Genomic DNA, 12,500 nt, shown 5'->3' with positions numbered 1-12,500 from the left:
ACGGCATTAATATGATCCTTTTATTGGTCCAAGTTATAATAACTGCAGAATATTGAACATTACTTTAGTCATGCTCAGAAACCCCAGTACGAAGCGCATTACAATAATCAATGCGACAGAAAAACAAATATATTAATAATGAAGTTTTCTGGGACAACATGGGACGCAATTATCTCTAAGATTAAAAAGAAATTATTTAGTAAATGAGGGTCAAATTTAAATTAAAGATCGCTGCTATTTCCTCTGAAACTCAAGTATACCCGAGTGAAAAATAAATATATTTCAAATGCATTTATGTTGTGCTAATTATACTAAAAATACATTTATATTTGTGTACTTAAATATAAAGTCACACACGTGTGTTCAGCTATTACTGCTTTGAAACGGTTGTTTTGTGAAGAGCGCTACACGAATGAATGCGAACTGAATTGAGCTCTAATTGCATTGTTAGCGCCGTTGCTATCCGTGCTAAGCGTCGTGCTAGGCTAGCTGCTTGCGTCTGTGACAAACAACACTTGCTGCTCATCCATCATAAGTGCCAAAACTTAGACATTCATTACAGAGTTTGCCGATCTTTGCTGTTCTCCTCCTCGCCGCTTTTCACTTAATCTCTCTCTCTCTCTGTCTGTCTCTCTGTCTCTCGCTCCTGATGCTGGAAAGATGCTGAACGGCAGTAAAGGAAGCACTACATTAATTAAATGCAGAAATTTGCCTCACTCTATTTTGCTGCTGAGAAGGAACTGCTAAGATTGATGAACTTCTCTGGGAGTCGCGAGCGCTCCGCTAGTCTCAGATCGGAGCTTAATTGAGACGGAGCGTCTATTAGCCGAGCCGAATACATTACAGCGTCAAATCTCTGTATTCTAATCTTGTTTTTCCCTTCACTCTTCGGCTCTGGACGCTTTATATGCAGCGCTGAGGTGAAGGCACGTGTGATGAACAAGCTCTCGGGTCAGGGGTCACACACACACACACAGGCTTGAGCTTTGGCAAGGTTGTTTCTCGAGGAATAATTCACCGATGCCGGATTCAAACTCGGATGAGCCGGATAACCATGACCAGGGTTTTTAACAATAGCTTTACCACTTATTTTTTACATTCACTCTAACACACCAGAACAATCCCGTCCCACAACGACACACACATCAGTGTGAGGGGAAGACTCACAGGACAACTTTAAAGGGTTAGTTCACCCAAAAATGAAAATTCTGTCAGTATTTACTCACCCTCATGTTGTTCAACCCCGTAAGACCTTCGTTCATCTTCGCAACACAAATTAAGATATTTAAGATATTAAGATCGCTCCTGCATACAGTCCATAGGCTAGACTCGAAAAGTCATTAAAGACATCGTTAAAATAGTCCAAGTGACTACAGCGGCTCAATCTTAAGTTGATCAAACGACGAGAACACTTTTGTGCGCAAAAAAAAAGGACTTTATTTCAACTATTGGTTTATTTCTCCCTCTGCGCGAGTCAGGTTACTAGTTTAATAGCGTAAGCTTCTGTTATTGTACGTCACACGCATCACACACACATGACCAGCGTCGGCCAATAGTGAGCCTACGTGTGACGTAGCTTTACGCAATCACACTACGTTAACTGACTACAGGCTCATGGAGAAGGAAGTGAATAGTTGAAATAAAGTCGTTATTTTTGTTTGTTTTTGGCAACAAAAAATATTCTCGTCGTTTGATAAAGTTAAGATTGAGTCACTTGGACTATTTTAACGATGTCTTTAATGACTTTTCGAGTCATTCCCTGAAGAAGCCTATGGACTAGTATGCAGGAGCGATCTTAATATCTTAAATATCTTAATTTGTGTTGCGAAGATGAACGAAGGTCTTACGGGGTTGAACAACATGAGGGTGAGTAAATACTGACAGAATTTGCATTTTTGGGTGAACTAGCCCTTTAAAGTCGCCCTGTAGTCGATCATTATATCCTTTAAAACTCGTCTCTGATCACCAAAATTAGATATTTGAATGTTTAGATTAGAATATCTTGAATGTAACTTGACACCCTCGCCTCATTTAGTATGCGCGGTTCTATGAATATGCAAATGAGCCCCGCCTCTCTCAGAGATCCATTGGTTGTCAATCACACGTTGATCTGATTGGTTACAAGGTGGTTTGTGACGTCAGAAACACCAGCGATTTCAAAGTGTGTTTTTGAGACTGTCTTTGGTTCACTGCAGTTTTAAGGAGGAAATACTCAGCAATGGTGTATGTTAAAGCGTATTAAAAACACCACACACACACATAAACAAATTTAAACGCTGGATCTACACCACAGGGGGACTTTAAAAAAACAAAATAAGAAGTGAAAATCACTATGGTAATGATAAATATAATGTTATTTGAGTCTAGGAGCAGGAGGGCAAGTCTATGACAACACCGGAGAATGAAAAATTGTATTTTCATATTCTGGATGCAAAATATGACCTGAGTGAGCCAAGAAGCTCTCGACAAGACCAGAGCCATCTCAAGCGTGAGCCAGTGATTATTCATCCAGTCTCAACAGCAGCACACACCTGATCCTGACACACACACACACACACGCTCTTTATATTTAAACATTCAGACACACAGACTGACGATCTGAAATCGAAAGAGGAAGAACACAAAACAAACATGATCCAGTTCACATTAACACACACACACTCCTTCACGAAACACGCAAATCGCCTATAAATCTATTCTTACACACACACACACACTGTTGAATGAGTCCATTTATATAGGAAACGATTTACACTGACATTAGTTCTGCACCAACAAGTAGCAGAATACAAAACAGCGCTGATTATTTCTCAGTCACACGCTTGAAACACACACTCAGTCTCAGCGACACACACACACATTAGTGTTTATACTAGAACCTTAGCACAAACAATAGACACACACACACATCTTTACACAAACAACTCACCTTTACACACCTTTACACAAACTACCAGCACTACCGTACTGTACATCATGAGTAGCCTGACAATCTATGGTTTGAAAGCACTCACACACACACACACACACACACACACAAACATTACCAGGACGATTGCATGGCAGCAATTTTCGTCCACAACAGGAGATTCACACACACAACATCTGAAAAGCTGGAGCACAATCAGGCGTGTGTGTGTGTGAGGCCGAGTGTAATGGCCGTGATTATGACAGTAAAGCTCAAAAGCTGCTGAGCGAAACAGAAATACAAGCAACTGAAAATAAACAGCACGAGTTTTAAAGCACATCACAACAACTCCAGCCATCGATTTCTCTCTCACACAAGTGCGTCCGTGATAAAGGCACACAAACGGAGGAGTATGTGTGAATGCGGCCGGTCGATATGTCGGATGCGGAGCGCGAGCGACGGGAACATCCGAAGCCGACTACTCTTCTGTTTTTCCTGGAATAATTACAGCATGTGTGTGTGTGTGTGTGTGTGTGTTTAATCTCACACCCGAGAATCTGGTAATACGATGGCGAAACGCTCAAATGCATTTTAATAGAATTTGGATCTCGACGGAGAGAGACAAATCTGTTTCCTGCGATGCTCAGTGTGTGTGTGTGTGTGTGTGTGTGTGTGGTGTCGTCTGATGTCATGCAAAGTTACGTTTAAATTCAAAAGTAACGTTCCCATTCAAAAGTAACATTCCCATTCAAAAGTAACATTCCCATTCAAAAGTAACGTTCCCATTCAAAAGTAACGTTCCCATTCAAAAGTAACGTTCCCATTCAAAAGTAACGTTCCCATTCAAAAGTAACATTCCCATTCAAAAGTAACATTCCCATTCAAAAGTAACGTTCCCATTCAAAAGTAACGTTCCCATTCAAAAGTAACGTTCCTATTCAAAAGTAATGTTCAAATTCAACTACTCTTCTGTTTTTCCTGGAATAATTACAGCATGTGTGTGTGTGTGTGCGCGCGTGTGTGTTTAATCTCACACCCGAGAATCTGGTAATACGAGGGCGAAACGCTCAAGTGCATTTTAATAGAATCTGGATCTCGACGGAGAGAGACAAATCTGTTTGATTCCTGCGATGCTCAGCGTGTGTGTGTGTGTGTGGTCTGATGTCATGCAGAACATCTGGCTCCTGAAACAGAAGCAGAGGTGTGTGTTCCCGGCTCCTGGAGTCTCCCGTCCGGCTCCACAGCACATCTGGGAACGTTTGTCTCACATGAACTGGATACACACACTCTCTGGACGCCGGCCACACACACTTCTGCTGATCAGATTGGACTGAAGTCTATCCAGAGAACAAACCGAAACACCGTCCGAGATCAGAGACGGACGACATGATGAAGATCTTCTGATGAAGAGTCTGAACAGTGAACACACACTCCTGTTCGCAGATAAACTCCTCTATTAAAGGACAACACATCGATCCTGCCACTTCATTCACATGGAAATGACCATTCTGTTGATATTCTGTTTACTAAAATGTTTTAAAGTTGTAAACAAAACAAATATTTTTATAAAGATGGTCATATACATCTATCCATCCATCCATCCATTAATCCATCCATTCATCCTTTAATCCATCCATCCATCCATCCATCCATCCATCCATTAATCCATCCATCCATTAATCCATCCATCCATCCATTAATCCATCCATCATTAATCCATCCATCCATTAATCCATCCATTAATCCATCCATTAATCCATCCATCCATCCATTAATCCAGCCTTTCTCAAACTTTTTTCAGTCAGGGCAACTTTCAAAAGTGCATAAAATCTCAAGGCACCCCAGTGTAAAATATAATTTAAAAACACTGCATAACCCAAATTTAAATGCAAATGTCTTGTTTAGTTAGACAGAACAGTAATGAACGGAGCATAATATGAACTGTAAATAACAATAATAATAAAAACTTTATAGCACCTTTAAAAACACAGGTTTGCAAAGTAATTCACAAAATAATTAATCAGAGACACAAATGCCATAAAACCGTAAGAGGTGGACCGCCCAATACAAGAACCCAATAACAAATCCAGACCAGGAGAACTCAAATGAAGTGCAGGATGCAGATAAAATAAAATAAAAATCCCCGGCTCTTATGGGGATTTTCTTTTCAAAAAACGATCCATAATGCTGTAACTAAAGTGGCCTAAATTCACGTTTATTTTTACGTTTCTGTCAGTCTGAGGTGTTGCTATAACGCGTTGCTATGGATTGCGTCACTTGCGTCACGTTGTGTGTGTCTTGCGAGACGGATTTTTTTATGATTAATTTTATATGTTTATCTAAAATGAATTTACAATTTTATTAATATGTTCATATGTTTAAAAAGAAGAATGTAAATATGTAAATTCAAATATATTTATATATGAAATGTCAGCTGTTTTTTTTTTTGTTTTTTTTTTTCACATTTTTTTTAGCCTACGTAATTTTTTGGCGGCACCCCTGACACAGCTAGGGGGCACCCCAGTGTGCCGCGGCACCCACTTTGAGAAAGGCTGCATTAATCCATCCATTCTTTAATCCATCCATTAATCTATCCATCCATCCATTAATCTATCCATCCAATCATTAATCTATCCATCCATCCATTAATCTATCCATCCATTAATCTAACCATCCATCCATTAATCTATCCATCCATCCATTAATCCATCCATCCATTAATCCATCCATTAATCTATCCATCCATCCATTAATCCATCCATCCATTAATCCATCCATCCATTAATCCATCCATTAATCCATCCATCCATCCATCCATTAATCCATCCATCCATCCATCCATTAATCCATCCATCCTTTAATCTCTACATCCATCCATCCATCCATCCATTAATCCATCCATCCTTTAATCTATACATCCATCCTTTAATCTCTACATCCATCCATCCATTAATCCATCCATCCATCCATCCTTTAATCTATACATCCATCCTTTAATCCATCCATTAATCCATCAATCCATCCATCCTTTAATCTATACATCCATCCTTTAATCCATCCTTTAATCCATCCATGTGATCTTTCCAAAGAACAGACCGAAGCGGCGTCTCAAATGTTGCGTCTGAATCCAAGATCAGGAAAAACCTACATGTTGAAGAACTAGTGTTCGGATCTTCTTGATTGTTGGAGTCCATATTAATACCGGTGTGTCATAAGACTCCTTCATTTATAACAATATAGAGTTTCACAGCAGCTTTACAGAGAAAATAGGAGATCACTCTGTTATACTCTGCTTCTTAAACACTTATTGCTTATTGTGTAAATGTAAATAGCGAATCCGCCGCGAGCACAACTGGCTTTTAAAGCAAATGGGAGTTGAGACTCATTTACATTCATTCATTTAGCTGACGCTTTTATCCAAAGCGACTTACAATTGCTATATATGTCAGAGGTCACATGCCTCTGGAGCAACTAGGGGTTAAGTGTCTTGCTCAGGGACACATTGGTGTCTTATCCACTGCACCATCACCACCACCTGACTCTGATTGGCTTATTTCACGTTACGCCCAAAACACACACATCACTCATTAAGAGAATGGGGAATATCCCGTCGTGAAACTAGCACTAGCGCACTTTAGACCATGCGCTAATATCGTTAAAATAACACACATAATCTCGAAGTGCTTGTGTTCGGATCGGACAGCTTGATTGCTGATGTCCATCATGTGTGTGTGTGTGTGTGTGTGTGTGTGCGGTCCGTGAATCAGAAAAGCAATACTGAAGTCATTAGTGTTAACTAGCAGTGGTGAACTGACCTATCTCTGACTCTTTATCACCTGTGAGTGCTTCAGAGGAACTTCTTATCAACTGCATTACAGACGCTCGTTCACCGAGGAAGAGTCTGAACACTCATTCCTGTTCGCTCTGCAGATAAACTCCTCTATTAAGTGGACAACACATCGATTCTGGAACTTAATTCACACGAAAATGACCATTCTGTTGTCATTTATTAACTAAAATGTTTTAAACTTGTAAATAAAACAAAGATTATTATAGAGAACGTTCCCATTCAAAAGTAACGTTCAAATTCAAAAGTACCGTTAAATTTAAAAGTAACGTTCAAATTAAAAAGTAATTTTCATATTCAAAAGTAACGTTCAAATTCAAAAGTAACGTTCAAATTAAAAAGTAATTTTCATATTCAAAAGTAACGTTTCCATTCAAAAGTAACGTTCATACACTCTAAAAATTGTTGGGTTGTTTTAACCCAACTTTGGGTCAAATATGGACAAACCCAGCCATTGGGTTACATTTTTTAAATGACATTTTTAACCCAACGTTTGGGTTTGTCCACATTTGACCCAAAGTTGGGTTAAAACAACACAGCATTTTTATAGTGTATTAAAAATTAATGTTCATTATCAAAACTGAAATTCATATTCAAAAGTAACGTTCAAAATCAAAACTAACTTTCCCCTTCAAAACTAACGTTCCCATTCAAAAGTAACATTCCTATTCAAAACTAACGTTCCTATTCAAAAGTAACGTTCCCATTCAAAAGTAACATTCCTATTCAAAAGTAACATTCCCATTCAAAAGTAACGTTCCCATTCAAAAGTAACGTTCCCATTCAAAAGTAACATTCCTATTCAAAAGTAACATTCCCATTCAAAAGTAACGTTCCCATTCAAAAGTAACGTTCCCATTCAAAAGTAACGTTCCCATTCAAAAGTAACGTTCCTATTCAAAAGTAACGTTCCCATTCAAAAGTAACATTCCTATTCAAAAGTAACATTCCCATTCAAAAGTAACGTTCCCATTCAAAAGTAACGTTCCCATTCAAAAGTAACGTTCCCATTCAAAAGTAACGTTCCTATTCAAAACTAACGTTCCCATTCAAAAGTAACATTCCTATTCAAAACTAACGTTCCTATTCAAAAGTAACGTTCCCATTCAAAAGTAACATTCCTATTCAAAAGTAACATTCCCATTCAAAAGTAACGTTCCCATTCAAAAGTAACGTTCCCATTCAAAAGTAACGTTCCCATTCAAAAGTAACGTTCCTATTCAAAAGTAACGTTCCTATTCAAAAGTAACGTTCCTATTCAAAAGTAACATTCCTATTCAAAAGTAACATTCCTATTCAAAAGTAACGTTCCCATTCAAAAGTAACATTCCTATTCAAAAGTAACGTTCCCATTCAAAAGTAACGTTCCCATTCAAAAGTAACGTTCCCATTCAAAACTAACGTTCCTATTCAAAAGCAACGTTTTAACGTTGGATAATCAAGTAAACCTGCTTCAGTCCAGCTGAAATATTACTAACAATATCAAAGTTATTCTCATGTTCACTTGATAAAACTCAGAGCAGGTTTCAGATCATAAAGACTCGAGCTGAAGGACGTTTGTACAATTAAACTGAAAGACTTGATAAAAATCTAAATCAAGGAGTGTTGAAGATTGAGTGCGACAGGTTTATCAGATCATCTTCATCATTTAGAGGCCTTAGAAATTGAATATGAAACAGCAGATTTACAGGCTTTTTAAAATAATTTTCCCAAGAAATATGAAAGCAGGTTATAACCTTAGATCAGCAGTCTAACATCTGCTCTCCACACCTCCATCTATAATAACTGTCCAGGGTCATGCTTTATCTGCACGGATCTCTCCAAAAGGTCTCCGTCTCGCTCTCGCTCTAGAAGAAGCAACAGAAAGACGAATGGCTGAAAGGATGCGGCGACAACACTGGCCGTGATTCCTCTTCCTGTGCGAGTGTGTGGCGTTTGGTTAATAACGCCCTGACCGTTTCATTATAGTAATCAGAGAGCGATCGGCCGGTGCTGGCAGAATGAGTGAGAGCTCACACACTCGCCTCATTAACTCACACACACACACACAGACATAGACACACACAACAAATTGGAATTGCCTTTTGCGGTCGGTGGCCCCGACAAAACACAGACCCTCTCTCTCTCTCTCTCTCTCTGTGTCTTGGTGTCTCTCTCTCTATGTCTCTCTCTCTCTCCCTCCCACCCTCTCTTTCTGTCTTGGTCTCTCTCTCTCTCTCACCCTGTCTCTCTCTCTCACCTGTTCTCGTGAAGAGCCGTATCTCTCGTGCCGTCGCGTCTGGTGTGTTCACATTCCTCCTGACTCTCAGACAGGCTGGCGAGAGAGAAAACACAAAGAGAGACGGCTCGTTTCATGCTTATGTTGTAATTTCAACTCAACATAAAAAAGGAAAATTGACTATTTGCACATTTACACATTTTACATCTCATCTGATCATTCATTCACCGGGGAATATTCACTGTCGTGTTTTAGAGACACAAACCATAAAACTCATAAAACCCATAATACTCACGGACACATTTCCCTCCAAAATGATGTCACTTCCTGGAGGATGATGTCATTAACCCTGTAAAGCCAGATATATGAAATAAAAGGCCTGGTTTGCTCACACTGTCACAGTTGGAAGAGTTTATTGAACATTTAGAAAAAAAATATAAAAGTTTGCATACATGTTGAGTGTCCTATTTGATCCATCAGGCCAGTCTCAAAGTGAGCATAAATATTCTGATCCTGATATTATTATGACATTCTGATGCTTGTAAATCAATGAGATCTTTGTAACGGTATAGCAGTATTTATATGAAATGCATTTAAATGTCAATATCAGCCATTAACAGAACTTAGTAAGATGATTTTAAATGCTTAGTTTATGATCTATAGTACATAAAATGCAATGCAATATTAAGAGATAAACAAGCCTGATGATCATATTTGACACTCATGATATTTATAATAAATGATGATGGATAATCAAGTAAACCTGCTTCAGTCCAGCTAAAATATTACCAACAATATCAAAGTTATTCTCATGTTTACTTGATAAAACACTTGAAAAAAATTTTCAGATCATAAAGACTCGAGCTGAAGGACGTTTGTACAATTAAACTGAAAGACTTTGACTTGATAAAGAGTGTAAACTCAGTCAGAGACAGCAGGACTGGAGGAGATCCACACGTTTATCACATCATCTTCAATATTTCGAGATCATATCAGATATGATACAGTCGCTTTATAGGGTTAAACTGGCTTTTTAAAATAATATTTCCAAGAGGAAAAATAAAACTGGAAAGAATCTCCTGGAATTCGATGTATAAAAAACAATGAATAAAACGCCAGTTCATCCCTCAAATCAAAGCTAATGACGTCCATATTTAAAACTAGTTTAATATCCAGTTCAGTGTATGAAGACACATGTGATGAAAACGTGAACATGTGACCCACCTTCATCTCACACACACATGCAGACGGCAGTTTTGACTCATTATCATATTCTGATTCCTTGAGCACATCTCAATCGCTTCATTAGTACAAGCGGATTCAGTGGAGGAACTGCAGACTGTCTGTGTCCTGTGGGAAAACACACACACACACACACATATTTAAACGCAAAGCAAATGTGAAGATTTCCAGCTCGAGCAGATGAAGAGCGCTGCGTTCACACATGATTGACAGCTGTCACTCACGCTAAACGACACGGAGACACAAACACACACACACACAAGCCAGAAGAACTGAACATCTCGACACCAGACGATCACACACACTCAGTGCCGAAGTTTAGTCGCAGTTCTGGAAGTTTTCTATCGCAAACAATCCAGGAATTTAGGAAACAAAACAATCATAATTGTAACACTTTTCTACACACACACACTAACCTGAACCCTAAACCTATACCCATCACACACACACACACACACACACACACACACACAGCTTCCCCTCTCTCTCTCTCTGTGAGTTATAGCAGAGACTTCAGTAAAGCCAGCGGCGAATACAATTAGAAACAAAGCTCACTATTTATTACAGCGTCTGCACTGGAGCCGTGGGCCAGAGGATGCTGTGTGTGTGTGTGTGTGAGTGTGTGTGTGTGTGTGTGTGATGCATAGGTTTAGGGGTCGGGTGTGTGTGTGATTGGTTGGTTTAGGGGTCGGGTTAGAGTGTGTGTGTGTGTGTGTGTGTGTGTGTGTGTGTTTGATGGGTAGGTTTAGAGATCAGGTTAGAGTGTATTAGTGTGTCCTGGACTGGACTGGATTTCATTGAGAGAACATATTCAGAGAAGACAGACTCATGAATCGAGGAATATTTCAGGAGATTTCAAACATCAGAATAAAACCTGACGCTCGGATCGGAGTGTGTGACGCTGACGAATCACTGAATCAGAGGCTGAATCGATTCATTCAAATGAACAGAACTTAAAGCTCCCGTTCTTCGTGATCCCATGTTTCAAACTTTAGTTGTTGTTAGAGTATAAACAATATCTGTAAAATTATAAAGCTCAAAGTTGAATGCCAAGCGAGATATTTTATTTAACAGAAGTAGCCTACATCGAGCGGCCCGTTTGGACTACATCCCTCTACTACTTCCTTCTTTAATGACGTCAGTAGAACAGTTTTCGACTAACGTTCGTCCGCCCTCAGGAACGCTCCCTCAACTCCCTCAACATAACTTACCGTGTTTACTCAGCTCTTACGGTGATTTTCTGAAGTAAAACTGACGCTTCATGTTTTGTGTGATGTATAAACTTGATTAAACTCATCTGTATATGTTTAATCATCATTCGGACGTGGTCTGAAACAGCAGACTTGTAGGCTATTGATAAATAATGGATACATACAAGCAGATGACAAATACGTTATAATAACCGTAATTAAACTACTAAACTATACCTGTTCCATCTCTATACAGCACTCTGACTCTGTAGGCATTATTGTCCGACTGGAAATGAACACCGTTACTGAGAGTTTCTGATGAACTTGTCCTGAGAGACTGAGCGCGGGCTCGTGAAGCTCCGCCCACTGTGCCGGCAGCAGCAGCTCATTTGCATTTAAAGGGCACTCACTCTCACAGCGCGTTTTTCTGAGCACCAAAAAATTATAATTTAAAAATGCTGTAAAAAATGATCTTTTGGGTATTTTGAGCTGAAACTTCACACACATATTCTGGGGACATCAGAGACTTATTTTTCATCTTGTGAAAAGGGGCATAATACGGGAGCTTTAAAAAACAGGACTAATGTGAACTAACTAAAAAGAAGCTGAAATAAAAATACAATAAAGCTAAATAGAAATATTTGTAAAAAATCTAAAACTAATAATAAAAATTACAAATAGAAAACAAAAGCTGAAAATATAAAAATAAAAGCTAATTTATTATACAATAAGATGTAAATAATACTAAAATAACAGATTTTCATCATGAAAAGTCATAAAATCATTGAGATATTCATTGTGTTTTTAATTTTTTTACACATATATCTCAAATTGAGATAAGATATATTTGATCATATTCGTCCAGTTTCTCAGACGAGAATGTGTTTCTCTAAGACAAGTTTATAAAAGTTACTGAAATATCCCGATTGAGCTAATCCTGGCTCAACTTACCCCCATCTGTGGATCCGGCCGCGGAGTTCGGGTTCAGCAACAGGATCATACTCAACCCTCTGTGATAAAGGAGAGTTTCACCACAGGGACGCCGTGGGTCGTGCAGAGTCTCTCACACACACACACACACATGCTGGAAGGTGA

At 38.9% G+C, this 12,500-nt stretch overlaps 1 protein-coding gene across 7 annotated transcripts in view; it reads right to left on the bottom strand.

Annotated features, from left to right (window-relative positions):
- nxph4 (neurexophilin 4) overlaps nt 1-11,776 on the bottom strand; it is a 100,640-nt gene extending 88,864 nt beyond the window's left edge. For 5 of the 7 annotated variants that reach the window (XR_016169581.1, XR_016169582.1, XR_016169583.1 and 2 more), the window contains exons 1-4: nt 11,643-11,776; nt 10,198-10,323; nt 9,269-9,322; nt 8,995-9,069 (exon numbers count right to left, since the gene is read on the bottom strand). The gene's annotated coding sequence lies outside the window, so the exon portion shown is untranslated. Of the gene's footprint in view, nt 1-8,491; nt 8,603-8,994; nt 9,070-9,268; nt 9,323-10,197; nt 10,324-11,642 lie in introns of all 7 variants that reach the window. The other 2 variants (XM_089134551.1, XM_089134552.1) reach the window with 1 other exon arrangement.
- Between the last annotated feature and the right edge of the window lie 724 nt (nt 11,777-12,500).

The sequence above is a fragment of the Pimephales promelas genome, chromosome 8 (genome assembly GCF_988280905.1).
Source record: "Pimephales promelas chromosome 8, fPimPro1.hap1.1, whole genome shotgun sequence".
NCBI lineage: Eukaryota > Metazoa > Chordata > Actinopteri > Cypriniformes > Leuciscidae > Pimephales > Pimephales promelas.
This window is presented reverse-complemented; position numbering and strand designations above follow the sequence as displayed.